Source organism: Canis lupus, chromosome 25 (assembly GCF_003254725.2).
Source record: "Canis lupus dingo isolate Sandy chromosome 25, ASM325472v2, whole genome shotgun sequence".
NCBI lineage: Eukaryota > Metazoa > Chordata > Mammalia > Carnivora > Canidae > Canis > Canis lupus.
The window spans coordinates 35860272-35885052 of NC_064267.1; the positions used below are offsets into that span (position 1 = coordinate 35860272).

Genomic DNA, 24781 nt, shown 5'->3' on the forward strand with positions numbered 1-24781 from the left:
CTGACGTTGCACTGTTTACCTCGAGCAGGTTCCTTCCTTGTCCTATTCATACAAATGTATCTGAGAGAACACTGGTGTTGTCCTTTCCATTATCACCTCAGCTCGTTATTAGCTGTGACCTCTAGATAGTGTTCTTATCAGTACATACCACGGTGGCGTTTCTCCCTGGCAATGTGCCCATCCGTACTGATTATTCTGGTGGATTCCTCAACATTCATTATATCCTAGGTGATGATTCTACTATAATTTTATGAAACAATTCTTCACTAGTGATTGGTGTAGGGAGGACCCAATTTCACCCAGCAGGAGGGTAAAGCTAGCACAAAGGGGATGGCAGGACTGAGGAAGTCCTGGAAAAGTCTCTCTCAGACATGCCTGTAGCCAACCCACTTTGAAAAGTGAGTTTTTCTAATATGTTTCTCCCCTTTAAGTTAATTTGAGTTGCTGCTTCCTCTGGGTTTCCAAGTCATCCTTTTTCTAACACCTTCCTTTGTCCCCTTACCCCGACATTCTTTTGAAATCTGTATTCATCAAAGAGCTCCCTGTGCAGATGTGTTGACTTCTGTAGATGTCTCCATGTCTTTTTAAATGGTATTAACTATAATTGTATCCCAAGAATTTCTTGTTGTATGGCCTTCCAACATCTTTCAGTGTTCCAGTGTTATAAAATTTCAGGCATCCAGTATTTTAGATAACCTGTCCTGTTATTCCCATAGACTATTGAAATGTGTGCTACAATCATCGTTTTGGCATCTAGGTTTCTTTTCCTCAGAGTTGCCCGTTGCACCAGCTGCCATATAAAATCTCTTGGCCTGTGACGTGTCCTGATTTTTGGTTTGGAAATACAGTCACCGTTCTTTTAGAGTCTGTCCATGGCACTAGCCCGATTTGAATGTTTTGAAACCTACATTTCAAAAGTGACATGTCTGACTATATCTAATGCTTCTTTCATTCACAATAATAACCTCCAACATGACACGGTCCCTTTCTCCCAAGGTTCCCGTCACTTCTACTTTACCAATTTGTTCTTCCTTGTTGGTCAGAATTAAGTCCAGAGTAGCAGCTCCATTCTTACATCCTTTTCTTTCTAAGAGACGAAGCTGTCAGCGTGGAGCGTCAGGTAGCTCAATTGGGATGAACCCAAGGGACGTATTTGTGGTAATTCACATGCCTGGAAGAAAAGAGTTTGATGTGAGCTTCAGATCAGCAAAGAAATTGGATTTATTTTGGACACTGTATCAGGAGGAAAAGGACCAAGCCACTGGGAGAAATTGAGGTGATTGAATAGACTGGACCAAGGCTAAAGGCTGTGTTCATTCTCTTCAAGAAATGAAACGCTGGCTCTGGGAGATAGTGTGTCTGTATAGTGTGTATAGTGTGTATAGGAAGACACTGTATAGTGTGTGCAGATCTGAGAAAAAATGCAGATCACTCGGGGTTTGGACAGGCAGATGTCAGAGTAAGATGGAGATGTGGTAGGAGTACAGGTTGCTGGCCACTCACTAGATGTTTTCATAGCAAGCCAGGTAGATCTTTTCTCACAGAGGAGATAGTTGTATAGGGCCAGCAGGTGCAGAGGCAGGAGTGTTGGGGGCACAGCACCACTTTCTGTACAAGTGGCGAGAAGCAGGAGAGTGACGTGGATTCTAGGATTAGTTAGCTCTGGGTTAGAAAATGCCATAGGTGGATAAATTACTATACACTTTTGCATGTTAATACCCTCTTCTGCAAGGTGTGGATAATAACACCTGCTCTGTGGGTTGATGAGAATTGAATTTTAAGGCATGGAAAGCACTTCATACAGAACTGGCACAGAGTAAAACTCAATAAATGAGAGGGGCAGACTCCACTCAGGGTCAGAAAATTGCTGATAAGGTCCACAGGAAGTGGGAAAATGAAACGAGGGGAAACAAGGGAGAGAAAAAATAGGCAGGAGTGAGAAGAAGGGCTTCAAAGAGAGTAGAGGACAATAAAGTCACCCAGAAATAGGCCTAGGAGACTGTTGCACCACCAGACAGGCAGTGAAGAGCGCCATTGCGCAGAACCACACCTGTGTTAGACCAGAGGTGCAAATATAAAGACAACAGTGCCAGTCCTCAATGAGCTGTTCTCTGGCTACCTGTGGGTATCTTATTGCAAAGAGAAAGTATAGAACCACGGGAAATGGAAGAAATGAACATGAGTTTATTATGTATATTAGTATGACTGGCTTAAGTCAGCAGTACCTGCCCTTGGAGGGAAAAGATGTCTGAGAGTCCTGAGTCTGTCCCCTGCTGGCAATGCATGTGGACCTTGGGGCCCCTTACGCACATGGATGGCTGTCTAAGCAGCTATGCAGACCAGGGTTCCTGTAACTGTGAAGGTCTCTCATGTGTACAGTGAACTTATAGAACTGCTATTTTCTTGGTTATTCTTAGGGTTTCCTTCCTCATACACCCCAGAGTGTGAGCTGTGCCTTGTTTGCAGGTTATTCTAGTGTGTAAAAATAGTCTTGTAAAGTTGGAGCTTATATGGAAGCATTGTTATGCGTTGCTATATATGTTATATTGTAAAATATGTCAGAGTATAGAGGCTAGCACACACATTCACACACACACGTACACACAACTTAAAGAAGAAGAAAAAAAGCATCTCATGAAGTCTCCCTCCCCAAAACATTCCGTCCTTTCCCCCAGGGCAAACACTATCCTGACTTTCGTAATAACATTACCTTGGTTTCCTTTATAGTCTTTCTGTCTATTCAGATATCCTTAAATATTATATTGTTAGGTTTTGTGTGTCTTTGAACCTTATATAAATGGGGTTATAAGTATTTTTTGTGATTTTTCTCTTTTGCTTCTCAATGGGTTTGTGAGCTATAGTCAGTTCATTTTATTGCTGCCTACTATTCCATTACATGAGTACTCCACCGTTTACTCACTGACTTTACTGTTGACAGACATTTGTGTGTCTTACATTTTTTTTTTTTTTTACCACCATGAGCAGTGCTAGTGTGGACACTCTTTCATGGCTCCTGGTGTAGAAGTACAAGGTTTATCTAGGGCTAGTGCTTAGAAGGGGTCTTTCTGGGACATAGGATATGTTCCTATTCAACTTTACTGGGTAATACCAAACTGTCACAATGGCTGTACCAATTTATGGTGCCATCAACAAGGTATGAGAATTTCCACTGCTCCACATCCTCTGCACCATCACTTTGTATTGTATATATAAAGTTTTATATGTGATTTATACATAATATATATGTATGTGATGTACATATACACATATGTATAAAAATGATGTGTAGATTTATTATCCATTTGTAACAATGTAGTAATGTACAGAGCTACATTCTCTAAACACTGTACAATGAGAAAATTTAAGGAATTTGCAATAGTAATATTGCCCATATTCAATTTCTGCTCTCTCATTTGATTTTAGAATATACCTGTGACACACACACACACACACACACACACACACACCCCAACAAGCCAGCTCTTCTGTTTGGGAGCTTAAATTTTCAATAGGTCATGGGAGATTTCTGAGAGAGGAGACCCCCAAAATTTGGTTGAGGACTGCTTTTACCCCTTTTTGATCTATGATCAATGCATCCCCAAAGCACTGAGTTAGTGCTCTTAGCTGAAACAGGTTTTCTCAGTCAGGAGGGCTCATCTTTCCTGGTAAGAAGTTCTGGAAGTGTGGGACTCAGTAGTTGCCCTTGCCAAGGCATTCAGGGACTCCTCAGGTTCTAAATGACTGGCATTGAATGACTTAATAAAGGATCCAAGGACACAAGAACCATACAAACTGATTGGGATTCCAGGGGCCTCCTGGAGCATTTGCCACTTCGTGTTCTATAATTGAATTACATGGTGAGGTAGAGTGTGCATAAGTATAGAAGTGTTTTTATCTGGTTGATGGTTGATCAGAGAATTGCAAGCATAAAGAGAATGAATATATTTTTTTACAGCAAATCAGAGTGGACTGAATAACACAGTAGTCTCTGCATATCTATATTTTTTTAGATTTCTTAAAAATTGTTTTCTTTGTTTTAATAACAGACTTTAAGATAAATAAAGTACAGTAGGAAGTTATGATATATACAAAGTATAAAGTACTGCTTTATTGGAAAATGTTAATCATTTACTTATAAAATTGGTAAATGGGAATAGTTATAAAATCTATGTTTACATGAATACATGCTTGCAAATGGTAATGGTTGCATTTGTTTATTTATTTTTAAAAGATTTTATTTATTTATTTGAGAGAGAGAAAGAGAGAGAGAGAATGAGTAGGGCAGGAAGGACAGAGGGAGAGGGAGAAGCAGACTCCCCCCTGAGCAAGGAGCTGGGGGCCAGCTGATCCCAAGACCCTGGGGTTATGACCTGAGGTGAAGGCAGATGTTTAACTGACTGAGCCACCCAGGTGCCCCTATTTTATTTATTTTTAAATATAGACTTTATTTTTTAGCAATGGTCTAAGATTCACAGCAAAACTAAGCTGAAAGTACAGAGTTCCCATACATCCCTTGGCCCCCTCCCAGCAGCCTACCTCATTATCAATAACCCCACCAGAGAGGTCCATTTGTTACAATCCATGAACCTACACTGACATATTATTACTGCCCATAGTCCATAGTTTATAGTAGGGTTCACTCCTAGTGTTGTACATTCTATGGGTTTTGATACAAGTTTAACGACATGTATCCACCATTATATCATAGAGTAGTTTCACTGCATTAAAGATCCTCTGTGCTCTGACTATTCATCTTCCTCTCCTTCTCCCAATGCCTGACTTTATTTACTTTTTTAAAAAAAAGAAGGTGGAGTGTAGGAAGTTGTTATATCAAAGTGAAATACTAACAGTATATAACACAATTTGCATATTTCAAAATAAAAAGCCCCTGAACATTCCATTAAGAAGGCAAGACTGGGAGAAAATTTTCATAAAACACATATCTGGCAAAGAACTTGTATCCAGAATAAAAAAAAAAACAACCCAATAGATCAAGAGTAAAAAGACAAGCAAGACTCCAAGAAATGAATAAAAGACTCAAGCAGAAACTTGATAAAGGAAGATATGGAAAATAAGCAAAGAAAAAATATGCCCCACAACCAAAAACCAAAACCATCAAATGTATCTAGTAGCCTCTTCATACATAGGAGAAAAGATAAAAGAGATATTTGACAACACCGAATGCTCACAAGGATGTGGACTGACTTGAATTATCATACTTTGCCAGTGTAGTGTTCCAACTGGTTTTGAAAAAATGGGAGTTTCTTATAGGGTTAAACTCTCACCTTACCTATGACCCGGAAATTCCATTTCTAGATATTTATCCAAAAAAATGAGAACACATGTCTGTAAAAAGACTTATACATGAATAATAGCTTTATTCATAGTAGTCCCAAACTGAAGGCAACCCGTAAGTACCCCCATCTACATGTGAATGGATAAAGAAAAAGTGACACATTCACATAATGGAATACTGGTCAGCATTGAAAAAGAAATGCTCATAGGCCTATATTAATAACATGGGTGGGTCTCAAAAATATATTGAGTGAAAGAAGGCAGACACAAACAAGTACAAATTGTGTGATTCCATCTAAATGCAGTTCAAGAACAGAAAAAAAACCCCAACACTAATTTACCATAATAGAAATCAGGCATGTGGAGATGGAGATCCACTAGAGGAGGGCATGAGAGAAATTGAGTATAGACAGAAATCTTCTATACTTAATTTGGGTTTCCCAAGGCCTATGTTTCCACAGGCCTGTGTATGTTTGTCAAAACTATCAATTAAACTGTTAAGATCTGTGCATTTCATTGTATGCAAATTTCACCTCCATAAAAACGACCCAAAATACCAATTAAGAATCACACATAAATTATTGTAAGCACTTCAACTATCACCACATGACGCTGTGAGTCTCTTTTCACTGGTGATTGCATGAAGATTGTGTGGGGAGAGGGAGAGGACACTCCCGATAGCACACTCTGAGCCTTGCCCTGTGTTGAACTGGTCACTGCCCACCTATGCACCCACAACATGTTTTCTCTGACGGCCTCACACAATGACACACGTGGAGATCTAAGTTAAAAAAAAACAAAAAATAACACGAGAAAAGACCCCAGAGCAAAACCACATTCCTAATCAATGACACATTCACCAGAAGTTTAAATATTTGCCACAGATGGCAGAAATTATTCTGAGGTCTAAACAAAGATGATTTAACCTGGCATCACAAATTTACTTGGTGGAGGTCTTCTGTGTGCTAAAATTTATTATGTTGCACATTTTAATGCTCTTGCTATTTTGCATTATGCATTTAACGTATTAATATATACGTATATATATTTATAACAAGAATCAAATGTTTGCAAAGCCTCTGAAGTCCATGTGAGGTTGGAAACCACTGGTCTAGCTATACTAACTCCAGGTTGGGGGCCGGATGCTGCCTTCTGTTTATGCTAAATAGCTTCATTAATGGCTGGACTGAAGTGTTAACAGTTTAAGGGTAATGAGTAAGCAGGCAGTCTGGGAGACTAAATGACTCCTGTTAAAAAATTGATAATGGCTCTTCCTGAGCAGGCACAAAGGACAGATAAATAAAGAGAATCTGTAAGCTGTCCACTGAATCTAAATCAGACAATGTGATTTCAACCCATTCTTGGCCATGTGAACGTTTTCTGGACCTCAGGGTCCTCATGAGCGCTGTCTAACTTAAAAGTCACTTGGAGTTCTTGTTAAAATCCAGATTATGACACAGTAGGTATAGGGTGGGGTCTGTGATCCGCCTTTCCATAAGCTCCAGGTGATGCTGCTGCTGCTAGTCTGAGGACCATACTTGGTGTAGCCAGGGGCTAGGGAACTCTGTTGGCCCTGGGAGTAAGGACTGGGGGACAGCACCGAAATTACTATTTTCCAAGTGGGGTTCTCAGTGATAATTTGACTTAGATTAGGTGGGGAGAAGGTGGAATTGAAAAGGAGATACAGATCCTTCAGGGTTACACTGTCTAATATCGCGGACATTAGCTTCATGTGGCTGTTTATATTTAAATGAAATGAGATTAAAAAAATCAAATTCCTAAGTCAAAATAGCCACATTTTAAGTGCTCAATAGCAATATACGGTGAAGGATGGCTAAATGTGTTGTATTTCACAGCACAGAATCAGAATATTTCCTTCACCAAAGAAAGTTATATTGTACAGCACTGCTCTGGGGTAGTTGAAGAGAACCTGACACAGTAGCAGGCTAGGACCTGGGAGCAAGGACAGTCTTCCAAAATGGGAAATCTCTCACCCACAGATTTATCAACTAAGCTGGGTGAAGCTGGAAAGCTGGATACTGCATCTATTGGTAATTGGTTAGTGCCGTTCTAAATCTTTGGACCTGGAACAGAATATTGTTCTGCTCAGCTTGTTTGCAGGTTAGATCGCTGACCTTATGTAGTACCCCCAGGCTATTCCATGTACTTAGCACATGCGTTTTGCATTATAGCAAGCCTGGTGGACCTACAGACCACTCAGAGCTGTGAGGAACCCTATTTCAGTGTTTTCCAAACCATATTCTGGGGAGACTGTGGCATCCCAGCTCTGGGCTCCTTCTGCTGCTTCAAACAGATCAGCTTCACTTCTCTCTGTTTTTTTTTTTTTTAAATATTGCTTTCCTGGAAAACATCCCTTTGGGGGAAAAAATGGTCCTACTTTTAAACAAAGTCTCAAAACCAATGATTCTAGTTAAGCCATCATACTTTATAAATAATGAAACTGAGGTCCAGGGAGGTGGAGGGTCTGACCTTTCCAAGATCATATGGCCAATTAGCAACAGAGCTAGATGAGAAGTCATGTCTCCTGACCTGGGCAGTGTTACTTCCACTGGCTCACTCTTAATTATCTTTGCACATTATGTGTCTGGCTGCCCCAGCTGGACTGCTGGCTCCTGGAAGAGAAGATGAGGCCTGAAGCCTTTCTAGTAGCCCTCCTGGTTCATTGTCTGGCTTGCAGCTGGGCAAGTAGTACTATTTAGTTGATGGTAGGTTATGGCAGCTTCCTGAGAGTGGAGGTACTGAGGGGAATTGAGAGGCAGGACACCTGCATGCCTCAAGACATCCAAGTTTATAATTTAGAAGTGATACTCTCTACACAGCCAGATTTTCCAGGTGACTGTGACTTATCAACTCCAAGGGCCAGAAAAGGGTCCTCAGAAGATACGGTGGTTCTTTATTCTCCTGGACCTGAGCCTCTGTCCCAGAACTGGCCTCCAAGTCAGGCCTGAGCTCCCTGGGCTGGAACATGGCTAATTTCTAGTCTTCATCCAGAGCTCAGTGCTTTTTCATTGTTGGCCTCATTAACTATACAATGATGATTGCTGGCTCCCTAGCCGGCTGTCTTCTTCCTTTTTTGTTTTTATAGTAGATCTTTCTTCAGCTTCTATCTGTCCCTCCGGTAACACTTCATCTCTATATTCACACATGTTAACCATATGCCAAGGAACAGAAGTTTCTGAGCTTCTCCTAAACGGCACTGATGGGGGATTGGATCCAGTTAGGCCACTGGATGCTGAATAGGGATTGTTAGAGAATGATGTGAGGAACAAAGCTCTGACGATGGAGTGTTCCTTTTAAATTGTATTCCGCCCCAGAGACCTGGGCTGAATGTTCCAGATAGACACAGCTTCTTGCTTCACAAAAGGGTCCCATTTGCCAGGCATGTATAATTTAGGTTAATTTGAAATTTATTCTAAATTTAGCGTTCTCTTTGCTTACTCCCAACATAATGATGATTTATTGGCATATGCATAATGCATCGGATTTCATGAATCCACAAGGGCATTAATATTGTACATCCTAGAGGCCTTTCTCAGATGTCTGTGCCTCTGGATGTTTCTATGTGTATCCTCCCCTCCCTTTTGGAGACTGGCCATGCTAGTCATCCAAAGAGCCTGGCCAGCCACAGGTGGGTTCCATAATGAGAAAGAAATGAAGATATAGAGGATTAGGGTAGTAGCACCATACCTGTTCTTCTCCCTGGTTTGTTTGTTTGGGCTCCCTCTTTTGGAACATATATGACAGTTACTGGTTGGTTCACTCAAGACCCGTTTTACCTTTCTTCCTTGTCTGATAGACTCTAGAAAGCAAAATACCTAAATTTCTAGCCTCTCTTGTCATCAGGTGGCCATGCGACATCATTCTGGACAACTGGGTGTTGGCAGAAGTCCCAGGGAGAGCTTCCATTCTTGGTTAAAAACAGCAAGTCTTGTAAGAAGAAAGATTTTGTCTTATATTTTATCCTATCCCTTTAATTTCTGCTTTGTGATGGTGAAACAGTATCAAAAGTGTGGCCATTTTTGCAGAGAAGGAGAATGAAAGCTCTACATTAAGTATGACAAAGCAAAAAGGAGGAAGAATTTTAGTTTCCTGGAGACAATTTCTAGCAGCTGCACTTGCCCTGCACTGCCTCCTCTGAACATCTTATTACCTGAAGAAATGAACCCCACTTCTTTAAACCAATGTTTGTTGGATTTTAGATGAGCTTCAGTCAGATATATTTTGAAGTGGTGAAGGATGATGTATGGACAATCTTTCAATACTCCACTTTTCCCGTGGAGGAATTTCTTGGCTAAGACCATGTGGTTACCAAGAAGAGTCCTCGATTAGAAGTTAGAATCTGAGGTTCTAGTCCTGGATTTGCCATAAACTTGGGCCCATAAGTTATTAGAATAAAAAATCCTTCAGATATATTTTCTGTATCTGTTTCCTCATCTGTAAAATGAGAGTGTTGGACTATTTCTGACTTTACTGGGACTATGTGGAGTCTTCCCAGTCCACCAGGAAGAGATAAATTATGAAATCTTCTCTGTTAGTACGTGAGTCCCTTTCCACTAATGGCATTCTGTATCTACTATTTTTCTGCCTCATCCACAGAGTTACACTCTAAAATGGGCAGGAGAATTGTGTAAGTACTATGTGATAAACCACTCCCAAAACTTGGTGGCTTAAACCAAAACAACAACTATTTTGTATTTCCTATGATTCTGTGGATTGGCTGGCAGGTCTCTGGTCTTGCCTACACTGACTCATGTAGCTGCATTCAACCTTCAAGATAGCCTCACTCTGACAGTGGAGTTTTCCTCTTAAACTGTGTTGGTGTTGGTTGGTGGCTGGGATTTTCACTGCTTGGCTTTTCCATCATGGTAGCTTGGATTTCTTTATATGAAGACTTGAGGTTCTGAGAGGATGAAATAGAAGCTGTGAGATGTTTTAAGGCCTGGACCCAGAAGCTCCCTAATGTCACTTCCACCACATTCCATTCAGAAAACTTCTAAAGCCTCATCCCATCATACTGTCAGAGGAGTTGTCCTTGATCTTGTGTTTTGCATGAGATCCAGATGTAGATGAGGTCCCTGTGTTTTGCTGCACCCATGGGGCTACTAGTGATGAAGAGAACTACAAATTAAAAAGACAAGTTATCCGCCACTCACACACCCAGTATACAATGTGCCAACAAACAATAGAGAGGCAGAGAAAGGACAGTCATAGTAGACAGACATTCCAGACAAGAGATAGAGAATAGGAGGCTTACACTGGCTCACAGAAACCCTGAAACTCAGGTACAAACATGTTACCAATTCCCCCAGCTCCAGGAGCACAGAATTTCCTTTTAGTCAGGGCCCAACTTTGTTCCCCTGGAGTGGTCTTCTCATTCCTTGATCTTAGCTCTTGTCTCCATCCTTTGCATTTTGGTTCTGTCCTTTGGATTACTGGCTCAATGCTCTGAGATGTTCTTCCTTTTCTGGAAGAAGTGGCTCATGTTCTTAGTTGAGAAGCTTTTCAATCTGCTTCCTGCCTATAGAAAGTTAGAATAGGGGCAGAGGCCTCTTCTCATTCTGAACTGTCCCTTTATTTGTAAGAACCAATACAGTTCCTTTAAAGACTCTGTGAGCTTTCCGTGTATGAGATTATTGTCCACTCTATTTGGTAAATGCCACAACCAACATTTCTTCTGAGGCAGACCTCTCTCTTTCTCGGGCTGTGAGTCACAGTATTGTGAATTTTTGGAACTCATGGTACTGTGAGTTCTTAAAAATCCTTTAGTCATGCTGAAAAAGGTCTATGTAATGCATTGTCTTCAATCTTCCTATGTTCTAAACAAGGGGTTTTATGGATTTGATCTTTTGTCTAAGGATATTTCTCACTTCTAGAGTCTTTTTCTGGCTGAAGAGGCTACTTTGAGCTCTCTATATTTTACTTAAATTCTTCTTGAAAACAGAAAATTATTCCTTACTTAGCTCATTTCTCCCTTCATGTACTTCATGCAGTTAAAAAAAAGTTAAATGGCACTTTCTACCCTCTGCCCAGATCCACAAATTCATTAGTGTGATGGTCAGTATTATATATCAACTTGACTGGGCCAAGGGGTGCCCAGATTAAACATTATTTCTAGATATGTTTGTGAGGATGTTTCTGGATGAGATTAAAATTAATCGGTGAATTTAGTAAAGCATATTGTCCTCCCCAGTATTGGTAGGCCTCATCCAATCCACTGAGGGGCTAAATAGAACAAAAAAGTGGAGGAAGGAAGAATTCACCATTTTTTATTTTCTGCCTGTCTGCATGAGCTGGTACATCTGTCTTCTCTTTTCCTTGGTCTGGGATTTATACCACTGGCTTTGCTGGCTTGCAGGCCCTTAGGCTTGGACTAGAATTATACTATGGACTTTCCTGGGTCTCCAACTTGCAGACAGTGAATTGTTGGACTTCTCAGCCTCCATAATGGCATGAGCCAACTCCTAATAAATGTCTTCAAATATAGATATATATCTCCTATTATTTATGTTTCCTTAAGAACACTAATACAATTAGGAATCATTTCTACCTTCCACAGCATCATAGTACATGGTTTTGCCAAGCATTCTACTTCTACGTAACATGAATTACCAACTTTTTAGCCTCTAGAAATTGGTACCTAGAATGAATAATTATCATAACTAATCTTAAAACTTGTGACTGGCAGAGGCTGGAAGGATAGCAAAGAGATTATTAGTAGATGCTGGAAGAGAAAGGAAGTTGGTATTGGTGGCTGTCATCCCTGGGCACATTGTATGTTGGCAGTGTAGAAGCAAATAACTGGTCTTTTAGTTCCCATCTAAGGAATTGCATGTAAGGATTCTCATTCATATCTAGATCTGATTAAGATAATGATAAGATTCTGAACTTTAAGCATGTACTATAGTGGGATTAGGCTTTGGGGGTCAGAGGTATATGTGTTTTGCATGTTATGTTCAAGAAATATGAATCATTGGGGTCAAAGGTAGATTCTTTCTAAACATGGCCACAATAATCCTTCCATTGTGCATGATTTCTTACTGTCTTGCAATGGGACTTTGCCATTTCTTCCAATAAGAGGTGAAGTCTATTTCCCCTTTCCTTGAATCTAAGCTGGCCCTATGTCTTGTTGTGACCAATGGAGTAAGGTGGAAGAAAACTTGCTGCCTACTTCCCTCCTACCCTCCCTCACTTTGTGGGGGCATAAGTCACCTTGGAAAGAAGTATGGCTATCCTTCTGAGGAAGTTATGTGTGTGTGTGTGGGGGGGGGGGGCTTACCTCACAGTAGAGCTAACCACCAGACAGGTGTGTGAGGCCACCTCGGATCATCCAGCAGGAGTTGAGCTGCCCTAGGACTACAGCTATGTGCATAACTCCAGCCAGCAACACAGGGAGCTAAGTCCAGCCAGTCCACAGAATCATGAAAAGTAACAGATTGTTGTTGTGTTAATCCTTTGGGTCTCAGAGTAGCTTGTTATGCAGCATTAGGTCATTCACACAGGGGTGGAACCCTTGTTTTCTGGGTTTCAGACTCTAGTTCTTGCAGTGGTTGTGAAAGCAGTAGTTTTCCTTGCAAGACCCAAATTACCTGGAAGCCCAGAAATGACCTTCCTAAACCTTGCTGATGGGGCCCAGCAGGTGTTTAATAGCTCTCCCTGGAGTCCCCCACCCCTCCCTTCCCAGAGCCTGTTCCCCATGGACTGGAGGGGTATAGTGAGAACAGTCACAACAGCTGGTGGGAACAGCTGCAAGACAGAAAGGCACTGGGAGTGTAATTACTTAGGAGTGAGCAGGGGTGCTGGCGATTGAAGGTGTACCCATAAGCAGTGCCTGGAAGGACTGGTGGCCCTGAGGAGGCCCCTACCCCTTCAGGGAATTCACCAGCATTCAGGTACTTCCCATTCCTTAAGGAAACACTGTGCTTTCCTGTCTCTGTACTTGCCTGATGCCGCTCCCCTACCTGGAGTGCTTCATCCTTCTTGTCTACCAGAGGAAGCCCTACTTCATTTTAGACTCACTCACACATCTTCTCTGTGATTCTTTTTTTAACCTGCATGGGCAGAGTCAATTGATCCTTGCTCTGCTCCCACTGTGCACTCCTGAGAAGGCTATTAGCCCTTACTAGAGTCTGACTTGTCTGTTGGGTGCTTGACTAATTAGGCTTACATTTCACTGAATATGACAGAAAGCTCTAAAGTAATAGTATCTTAAGCAGGTAGAACTTTTCCCCTCATACAGGAAACCTGGAGGTTGTGAGGGGATAGTGAGGGGTCCCCCCATCCCCACCTCAAGGCCTAGACTTGTTGGGTTTTGTGCACACATTCCATTCCAGAAGTCACCCCAAGGTCAAAGGTAGCTGCTGGAGGCCCAGCATTCACATCCACATTCCAGCCAGCTGGAAGGAGGAAGGACACATTCCTTTCTTTTCAGCATATTCTTTAGAAATTGCACACATCTCGTCAGCTTATTCCTTTGGCTCAAGTTTGCCATGAAGCTGGGAAATATGGTCTTTAATCCCAGCTAAAACCAAAATTGTACTTCTAAGAAAGAGGGAGATGATTAATATAAGGGGGACAATTAGTGGTTTTTTGTCTAAGTAGTATCTGTCTCCTTCTTTAGAATGACCTTGAGACAGGAAAATATACTCCATTCATCCATGTTTTCCCATATTGATCAACACTGGCCTGATACATGATAGATATTCAATGAACAATGACATAGAAAATTTACTTGCTGATTAGAAGCCAATGCCCCTGGGAGGAGTAGCATGATTCACCATTAATAACTCAGTAGGAATTTGTCTCTGATCTCCAAGTCCTGGTTTCCTATTTTCTTTTCTGTATTTCTCTCTGACTATCCGTATCTATTTTCTTTTGCCTCTGGATTTCTAGACCCAGACCACATACTGTCCCTTGGGCTGCCCAGGAGAGCTACAGACTGGAAAGTGAGTGTTGCTTTCATTGGCTGAGGAAGTGGTGAGGGTGTGTGTGTGTATTTACAGCGGAAACCAGGATACCTAGTTTGGCCATCAGGTAAATCTGTTACTTTGGTAAACCATGTTTATTATCTTTAGCTTGGTTTCTTTTACTGTAAAATAATAGAGATATATACTATCCTCATCCTAGAGGTTCAGAATGTGCAACAGCAGATTAAAGACCATGTCTATTTTATCTGTATGTGTATGTATATATGTGTATGTAAATATATATCATATATACACATTTACATATATAAAATAAAGTTGCAAGATATTATTATTATTATATGTAGATATGGAACAAGCAAATGACAACTACAAAGATTCTTTATATCCTCCCCCCCTGTAACTCGTTTCCAAAATAAATATTACACTGAAAGGGGTAGGAGGAGACTTGATCTCTTCCTTCTTCTTCTCCCCTCAGTGTTTTTTTTTTCCTGAGCTGCCTGTGCTGTGACGTAGAACCTAGAAGCCCTTCTCAGTCCTGAAACATGACTCCCAGTCATTTCCACGGATGGGCCTGGAATGACAGGGTGATGGATATTACTGTCACTGCACTGAGATGGGCAAATGTTTTCTCTGGCTGGCCATGGAAGCCTCCCTGACATAGATTTTTCTAGGGATTCAGAAGCTTGACAGATATGAACCAAAGGTGACCTGCAGGGCTCTATGAGTGGACCAGCTTAGTTATCCACCTTCGGGGTATTTTCAAGCACTGTTTGGCCTTTGAAGAATTTACTGTGTCATAAGACTTTAGAGAAGGGAAGAGGAAAATAAGTGGGGAAGGAGGTCTGAAGCCCCTGCAAGTAGATGGACTGGGCAGGCTCTCTGTCACCTCTTTGCCCACTGTCCTCCTCTGCCTGAGGGATGTGACAGGGTGGGAGAGAAAGGGATCCTTCTAGAAAGAATGGTCTCTTGAGCCCCCACCCCAGGATTTCTTGCAGGTGCAGAAGCCATGACTCTGTCACATGCTTCATCTATGTTTGTAGAGAAGCCAGTGGGAGTGAGGGAAAACAAGGAGGTGTCTCACATACACATATAAGATCATAATCCTACTCACGTCCTACATTATTAGGAGAGCACAGCTTTTCTGCCTTGAAATGGATCCTTCTGAAGGGTTAACTTTGACATCTTCAAACTCACTGCTATTATGCATAGAGCACAGTATGCCTCCTGTTTTGTCTTTCGAAGGGCATGATAACAAAGTACAATTCCAATAAAAAAATAATGCAGAGAACAAAGCTGCATGATTTTAAACTGAAACAATCATAGCCCTTCATGGCTCTCCCCTTTCCCTAAACTTTTTTGCTCAGATCTTTACCCCCTGTTAGTCCTTGCACTTTCATATCGAGCCCTTAAGGCTAAAAAGAACACAGAAATATTCCTAATCTAGGAAGTAGAGACCAAAAAGGGGGAATTGGTCTTCTTGGGAGCTCTGCAAGAGAAAAAATATAAGACTCCAAAGATTTCCATTTCTGAGATGTGCAGGGGCTTGCAGTGGGTGGGGTGGGAGTTCTGTGAGTTGAAGTCCTTTGTTTTCCTGCTCTCCACTACACTGTGCTGCTTCTGGCTGCCTCCTCTGTCTTGACTTGGGTAGAGGCCCTGGATGTAAGCTGGGGAAAAGTTGCTCCACTCAGGTGGGCTAGACCCTGGGGCAGGAAACTCTGGGTTAGGAAGAGCAGATACTGATTTCAAACCCTGGTCCTTCTGAGAGGTGGCAGGAATGTAGCTTGCACATGCTGCTGGAGCAGATGTGGGCTCTGGAACGTCCTTGAAATGTAAAATTCTGAGTATAAAGGGAGCTTGGGGACCAGTAGTTTCCATTGAGAGGAGTTAATTACATGGCCAGTTCCACTAGATGAAATAAGGAGACCAGGCTGCATAAACTGCTCCCTTGCAACACTGCCTGTGAACGGCCCCTCCCTCCCTGGCTGTACTCAGCTCTGGAAGGGGCAGCCATGGGATGGTGAAGTCACGGCCAGGGTTCTGGAGAGCAGATGGCTCCTTCAGGGTCAGGCAAATGCTAGGGCAGAACCAGAGGTTTTAAAAGGCAAACTTAGCCCAATGGGGGTAACTACACTAGAGAGGGACAGAGAGAAAAAAAGGGGGGGATGGGAAAGAGGACAAAAGGAAGCAAAAAGAGAAGGAGAAAGATCACGTGACACAGGCAGGTGTAGCTAACAGAGAAAGGAAATACTACTTGGGAAGAAGGAAGAAAACGGGGGTAAACTTAATGAAAATCCACCTGTTTTGGAAAAGGAACCCAAATATGTGATTAAGAAAAATCCTGGAAAAGCCTTTAATGTTTTTGGAATGTTCATGGCTCTGCCGTCTAGTCTCTAAAAGGAAAAGGCAGTAGTGGGCAGCCCAGAGATCCTGTCTCTCCTAAAATAGTTTGATCATGATGGATGCTGCATCTTCTGTGCAGAAGCTTGCTGGGAACCAGCCTTGGGTTGGTGGGCAGGTGCCAGGCCAGGGCCTGTGGCAGTTGCTTGCCTTCTGAGTCTCTCCTGCGAGGGGCAGCATGTCTTCCGAGGAGGAATCCTGGGCAGGGACTCGGACAGAAACATGTGCAGGAGATTGGGCAAATCATTTGACTCCCTGAGCCTCAGTTTCCCTACCAGTAAAATGGGAACTACTCCCTTACTCATCTCCTTGCATTTCTGAAAAGACCAAATAAGACCACTGTCTCCATCCACCCATCCATCCATCCATCCATCCACCCATCCATCCATCCATCTATTGCATAAAAACCTTATTGAAAGCTCAATTGTACTGGGTGCTGGGCTGAGTGGTAGGGCAATAGGGTGACTAAGACAACTTCCTTGTTCCTAAGAAACTCATTCTCATGAGGAAGGCACTTAAATGGATAGATCCTAAAGTTCAGTAGGATAAATATTTAAACAACAGCGTGCATAAGGCCTTGCCCTTATCTGTGCTGGGAGAAAGGCCAGCCTCTTCTGGATGGCTTATAAGTGACTGCATGACCTGAGTCTAGCATCAACATCTGCCCCAAAAGCCTCTTTTATCCTGCCCTATATACTTGCTACACCTGTTTGTGCTTTTCTGCAGACAGGTGGGCTCATAACAAAGTTTGTGTTACTTGCCAAGTTTGAAATGCCAGTTTTGTTCCTACTCATTGTCCTTACTCTCACTTCCAGACTCGGGTCATTAATCTTCTCCTGCAGAGAGAGCCCTCCCCACTCACCTCATCAGGCTAGGCTAGATGACTCTCATTCATGACTTTTTCTTCTATTACTATAGACGCAGAGGGAACAGGGGACCTATCTTAATTCATGCTTATTTCTCAGTCTACAACACATAGTGTAGGAAGTCTTTAATGAAGGCTTGTTGAACTGAACTTCGCTGTTCTGACATCACAGGGGCAAGACAGACTGATGAGCCAGGGAAGCCACTCATGGACCGGGTCTTGATGTATGTGTAGGAGTTCAATGGGGAGAGGATGGAGGGAAGAGTGTCCCAGATAGAGAAACATGTATGTAAAGACCAGAGGTCTGAGACCAGGTGCCTTGGTCAGGGGATGTGAGCTGTGGGAGTGGGAAGAGAGGCAGCTGCAAAGTTGGAGTGTGATGGTTAATTCTGTGTCAACTGGACTGTGCCACCAGGTGCCCAGATATTCGGTCAACACCCAGAGTGTGTCTGGGTGTTTCTGGATGAGATTAATGCTTGAATCAGCAGACTGAGGAAAACAGATGGCCCTCTTTAACATGGGTGAGACTCACCCAGTTGGCTGAAGGCCTGAATACAACAAAGAGGCTGACCTCCAGTGAGTATGGACAGTCCTCCTACCTCTGAGCTAGAGCTTTTTCTGCCTTTGGACTTGAACTGAAACACTGGCTCTCCTTGAATCTCCAGCCTGTTGGCTTCTAAACTGGAACTTGCACCTTTAGCTCTCCTGGTTCCCAGGCCTTTGACCTGGACTAGAACTATACCTTTGGCTCTCCTGGGTCTCCGCCTGATGGCTACAGATAATGGAACTTCTCAGCCTCCATGATCACATGAGCCAATTCCTTGTAATGAATCTCTCTTGACCCACAGGTATGCATGTATGCACACATGTACACACATCCTACAGGTCCTGCTTCCCTGCTAATATGAAGAGGATATCCTAGGCTTCTAGGCACAGTAAGGTGATGAGGAAGGACAGAGGATGTTAAGTTCAGGGGGACATGATGAGGCCTGTGTTTTTGCATCATTGGCACCAGTCCTAAGGGCTTGGAGGGCCTTCATCAGCTGCTCTGACCCTGGGCCTTTCTCTCTGTTCCAGAGACTATTGCACTGGGCCTGCCTCATCCTTGAGCCGGATATGCTGTCCTCTGTGTTCTGGGGTGCTCCAGGTCATTCCCTTCTTCCCTGAGGCCCCCTGGCCTCTACTTGCCTGTAGGTGCTCCCTGGAATTCCCTTAAAGGGACAGATCTGTAAGCCATGATATGGACTCACTCTGGCAGAATTAGAAGCCGATGCCTTGGTCTCCACATGTTTTTATGCTTCCTGTTTTTCTTGGTTATTTTCCTGTACTAGCTGGCAAAGTCTTTTTGGATATTCCAATTGCCTCAGTTGTTCAAGGAGGAACTGAAGTCATCATTTGTACCATTGTTTGTACAGTGCTCTAAAGATGGGTAAGAGTTCCTTGGGGCCAGTGAAGTGGCAGCTGCAGGCCAAGGGATGCAAGAGCCTCTGCGGTGAGGGTCCTTGCGAGAATGATACCAAAGCCACTTGCTCCAGCTTGTTTTATCCACCTGGAGGCTGTCCTGGCTGAGACAAAACTCTGGGAAGTGCTATTGTATCTTAATAAAGGGTCCCTTTGCAGCCTGTCTCTTGGCAAAGCCATATTATTGGCAAGAAAAGATTCATTTTCCTTAGACTTTGGAGTTGCCCGTAGGTTTGAATTTTGGCGCTCCTGCTGCATAGTTGTGCCCCGAGATCATCTCCTGTGGATCACTGAGCCTCATCTTCCTCGTCTGTGAAAGAGAATTGGCTGCCTTCACAGGCTCGTGGTGAGGACTGTTTAATGAGGAACATACGTGAAGGCACTTGCCATGTGGGGAATGCTCCATCATGTCATAGTCCTTCCTTCTTCTCCTTCCAAATCTGGAGAAAAGCTCTCTAGATAAAGTGACCCATCCTTCCCTAAGGACCCCCTTAAGATTTCTTTTATTTCTCTATGTTATTTATTCTGAAAATGTTTGCATCCTTCTCCATAATAGAATCTGAGCTCAGTATTGCAGGCTTGGGGTCCTCTGCTAAGCCTGCAGGCAGCTAAGGCCAGTGGGAATAGACTGAGCATTCAAACTCATTTTTAGGATATAGTTTAGTACTTGAGCATCCAGGACTGGACTGAGGCTGAGGCAGAATGATGACTCTGTAATCCTTCTATTTCTGTTCACAAACACAAGAGTCCCCTGAGAGAGGCCAGAGAATGGGGCTGGGGGGTGGGGGGTGGGGGGAAGACATTTGGGTCCAGACATATGGGTGAGCAGTTTTGGCTTCTCTCATATGATACATGATTGTTGAACCTTGACTATTCAATACAGCTCAAGTTTGTGCAATTCATTCATTCATTCATTCATTCATTCATTCATCACCATGCTTATTCAGAGATGAAAGCCATAGCTCCAGTTGTTTTACTAAATCTGTGGAGGAAGAACAGATAAGAACACCACTGCTTGCTGCACAGGTTGATAAATAGTGTGATAGAGGCGTTTGTTGGACAGGAGTTAACAAAGCACAGCAGAGGATTCCCATGAGGTACCCTGTGACCTGGGTCTTTAAGGACAAGCAGGAATTTTTCAACACAATAAGGGTTGCTTGAGGGAGAGAGTCCCTGGCACAGAGAGATGATCTCATGCGAAGCTTGGAGGCATGAGAAATTGTGGCATGTCCAAGGTGGGGTCTTGACTGGAAGGTGTGGCTAGAGAGGGACTGTGTGTGGGCAGGAGGTGTCGGTATAACCATGTGTGCATGTTTGGGTGGGGGCGGGTAGGTCCAGGGTGGCAGCTGGGAGCACAATGCCCAAGAGGGGGGGTTTTGAGGCTGGAGAGACAGAATCCAGATGATTGCAGGGTGGTTCAACTTTGTTCTGTGAATAATGGGGAACTGCCGGAGGATTTTAAGCGGGAAGATGATGAGGTCACATCTCTTTATTGATTATTATTTTGTGCCTAGCAATATAGATATTCAAAGAGGTATAATAGGGCTGTTTCTTGTTTTTACGGAGTTTAAGGTTTGATTGAAACAATATGCACATTCAATGCCCTTTACCCTTTCCTCTCTGGGCCTGTCTACTCATTTGCAACATGAATGCCATAGCCAGGTTTTCCCAGGCCAGGAACCCCAGCCCATGGTGGGGGTGGTGGTCATGGCCTGCTGGATTTGTCCTGTGCTTCCCCAGAGCATAGACCTGGGATCCCATCCCTTGTCACTGGTTGGAGTTCTGCTGTGATGGACACACCTCTCCTCGAACCCCAACCAAAGGACCCCTGGCTCCTGTTGCACCCACATGTCAGTTAACTGGAAATGATGACTGCCTGTACTACCTCAATCCAAGTGTGCAGAAACATCTGGGAGGTCACATTCAGTCCTCACTGTCCCTCATATGCCCCAGGATAAATCATGGCCTCTTTCTCCCTATGGGGAGCTTTCGAGAGCCCAGCATATTTTCTGTTTGAACCATCCCTTCTCCCCAGTGCATAATCTGTCACAGACCCAACTCGGTGGTTTCCAGCATGCCACTGAATCTCTGGGTAAAGCCAAATTGAGAGGAAACCAAAGTATGGGGGTTGTTACAAACCTTTAGGTGAAGAAGTACCACAAGATGGAAGAGTTTGGAGATAGAGGAGAATGTTGGCCAGGTACAGAGATGGGCCAGTTCCCTTAAACTTTCATCCAAGACCTTTCCAAGGCCTTGCCTCTGCTTTTGTATTCTTTCTGCTTAGCTCTGAAGCGAGCCATCCACCTGCACTGCAGGTTGTGGGGGTGTGTTTTGCTCCTCTCACACCTCTGCCTGTGCTGGGCCATGGCTCATTCCTGTCCTTGGTGCCAGCCTCCCCTCTGACAACGCCCGGAGGTGGAGGTGAGGGGCTTCCTCCTTTACCTGCTCCGTGTCTGAATCTCTCACTTCTATAGGCTCCTTCAGCACATACGCACTTCTTGACCCTCTCATGCATGACACAGAATGGGGGCTTCATGATTGGTAGGACGATGTGATGGGCAAGTGGTTCATTTTCTGAGGGTTGAGAATATATCAGTTATCTGGAGTCACTTCTTTTGTGAAGGGGCTGAGAGAACCCAATCCACCTGAAGCAAGATTGTAGAGTAAATGAAGTTTATCTTCAGTGATGGCCCCAAAGCCTCTATTTTGATGAGCTTTCCCTTTCCTTCATCTATCCCTGCTTCTGGGTGTGATCTCCACCTGTCAAGTTGTCTTTCCAGACATTGTAATTTATATAAACACTCACGTGGGAAAGAGCCTTGCTTAATGCAAGAGGGTGAATTATGAGTCCTAGATCTCTAGGATTTATGAGATCCCTTTATAGCACTTCCCTCTGCCAAGAGCAGGCTGGTGGGGCAGACAGTGGACAATGCCTGTGAGCTCTCTGATGGCCGGCACTGCTGTATCTTAGTGCCTGCCTCAGGACTATGCCCTGGCTGGACAGGACAAGGCAAGACGTACAGCTTCTCGAGTGAATGAATGGAGATTTCGTTATTTAATAAACAAGACTGAGTCCTCTACTACCTCCTGTGTTTTAACTGTAGCCAAAATGAAGTTCTTGGGTTTTTTTTTTCTCTCAAAAATGTAAATCCCTGAGATTCTTAGCATTCTTGAATGGTATTTTCCTTCTCCTAGTATTGGAAGAAAGGCGATCCATCCAGATATTTACAGAGGTACTCTCAGTTCTTGCTAGAAACCCCATATGGGATAAATGATGCTAATTTATGCATATTTACAGGCAACTAACTCCATACCCTAGTGAGCTACATAGCCTTGTAAGTTCAAAGTTAACCTTCCAACAATAGGAGCAGAATTTTAATTGAAAAAGGTAAGGCAGGCATCTGGCAGATGTGGTTTGTTTAGGGGGGCATTCTATTAAGGAGTCACTGAAATGGCTCTGTAGCTGTTGTAACAGATTCTTATTTAAATGAGATTTCACTTTTCTTTTTTTTTTTAATAAAGAGAAAATCGCCTGTGTTTGCAATGTTTTTCAACAAACTGAGATTTCTTTCTCTTTTTAAAAAAATCATAATTGATTTATTTTGTAATGCAATATTGTCTAACATTCACAGGCTCATTTGAATAAATTATTCATCAGCTTTTTTCTTTCTTTCTTTTTTTCTCCTCCTTTTCTTCTTCTACTTTTTTTTTTTTTTTTTTAAGTGACATACCAACCCATGCCTGCTGGAGCTCTTGTGGCTCCCTTCTTGCCACTGAGGTATAGGAAACAAGCACAGCCACAGCAAACACCATTAATCAAAAGCCAGAGCAAGTTGTTCTTAACTAAAGCCACAAAGGACTATGTTATTAAAGACACTTGATGGATTCCATTTCTAATGGGGAGGTGGGAAGGGTGGAGTCAAGAGGTGGTGCCCACTAATGTGCCTGTCACATGTTATTATCCTAAGGAATATTTCCTTGAAATCAGTTACACATTGTGAAAGTAGGCACATCAAGTGCATACACAAGGGAGAGCATATTTATTATTTCTTTATATGGATGAAAATAACTTCTCTGCATGTCTTTGTCCAACTGGGTTGTTGTAACAAAATACCATAGCCTGGGTGACTTAAACAATGGAAATGTATTGCTCACAGTTCTGAAGGCAGGAAGTCCAAGATCAAGGCACTAGCAGATTTGGTGTCCGGTGAGGGTGTACTTCCCGGCTTGAAGATAGCTGTCCTTTTGCTGGCTCTTCACATGGTAGAGACAGAGAGCTCTCTGGGGGCTCTTTTATAAGGGCACTAATCTCATTTATAAGGGCTCCATCCTCTGACTTAGCCATCTCTTCCAAAGGCCCTGCCTCCTAATATCAGCACACTGGGGGGTCAGTGCTTCAACATATGGATTTGTGGGGCGGGGGAAAGGAGTGCACAGACATTCAGACCATAGCACTTGGTCCTAGTCAGTGCTATGGTTTGTGATTCAGAATGTAGAGTGAAAGCTGATCACAGATTTGGGAGGCCTGTGAAAAAGGCAAGGATCTTATAAATATTAGTCTGAGAGCAAAAGGTGATATAAATACTACCCCCCCAAGGCTGAGGTCAGGAAGGTCTCTGTGGGGCCATGTGGTCCACCTCTGCCTCCAGTGCTCTCACCAATGTCAACAGGAAAGTATGAGCACAGGCAACTCCGCGCCCAGGAGCGAGCTGCCTGGCTCTTCGTGGCCCAGGTGTCCTCCAGGAGCCTGGGGCCTGGAGGTGTGAGAGGGCAGGCTCCGGGCTTTTTGTGACTCTGGGTCTTGCCCTCACACCAGTGGGCGCTTCAAGGAGGCTGTGACTTCTGCTGCATTCCCAGGGAGCTGAGATGTGCTTTCCCTCCTTCCCACTGAAGAAAAAGTTGAAAAGGCTGAAGGACTCTCTGGCAGAGTCCCTGTTCCAGAACAGCTGTCAATTGCTAGAACAATCCCCAGATCGGTATATCCCCCCTAGGGCTCTTTTATTATTTTTTAAAAATATTAATAGAACTAATTAAATATAGAGGTGTGCTCCAGCCCTAATCTGTGGCTTCTCATCTTTCCTCTCCTCCCTCCTTCTTTCCGCTGGGGCCCAGTGTGTATTGTCAAAGTGTCAAGTGAGAAGGGAAGGAGAAAACCAGGGAGATAACACAGAATTGGTATGCCGGGCGAAGGCTGCGGACACAAGGGACTTCTTTTAATCCAGTCCATTAATCAATTTCTCCGTAGAAATTGAATTAACTGTCTTTCATCAACATCACATCCCAGGACTTGAAAACACCGTATGCACCTAGGAATGTAAATGCAGCCGGGCGTGTGTCTCCCTCCCCGTGTAGGTGAACATGCGGGGCCCCTGTGCTGTGGTCCAGTACAGGGAGAGCGGAAAGCCTGGCCATGAAAGGGGCTGGTGGTGCTTGCTGGCCTTGAACCTGGGCCACCGAAGCAATCTGCCCTTTTGTTTTTCTTGCTCGTGGCCACTGGAAAGACTCCCTACTCCCATCCCTCTTTAACCTAAACACGCTCACAGTTGAGTATCAGTCTCACTGTAAGGTTTTTTCCTTTGGACTTGAGTTGCACCAAAAACAAACAGTCCGTGCCCCGCTGCACCCCCAGCTGTGTTGTTTATTCCTGCTAACATAAAGCTCTTTCTCTGGGTCAGCGGGCTCTGGCTTGCACTGGGAATCCATCAGTGCAGGTATGAAAGGATCTCCGTCAGTCTTTGAGATAAAAATTCAGACATTACAGTACGTGTATGAGGATGCAGCTCCAAAGAGAGGTCAACCACAGGAGACTCCATGGAGA

The 24781-nt window shown here is 43.4% G+C and overlaps 2 long non-coding RNA genes across 3 annotated transcripts in view; one reads left to right on the forward strand and one right to left on the reverse strand.

Annotated features, from left to right (window-relative positions):
• LOC112669785 (uncharacterized) overlaps positions 1–3718 on the reverse strand; it is a 20820-nt gene extending 17102 nt beyond the window's left edge. For both annotated transcript variants that reach the window (XR_003142507.3, XR_003142508.3), the window contains exons 1-2: positions 3571–3718; positions 1019–1171 (exon numbers count right to left, since the gene is read on the reverse strand). This is a non-coding gene — a long non-coding RNA (uncharacterized LOC112669785). The remainder of the gene's footprint in view (positions 1–1018; positions 1172–3570) is intronic.
• The window catches only part of LOC112669786 (uncharacterized), a 26770-nt gene continuing 5659 nt past the window's right edge, over positions 3671–24781 (forward strand). The window contains exons 1-2 of the long non-coding RNA XR_003142511.3: positions 3671–3857; positions 14206–14346. This is a non-coding gene — a long non-coding RNA (uncharacterized LOC112669786). The remainder of the gene's footprint in view (positions 3858–14205; positions 14347–24781) is intronic.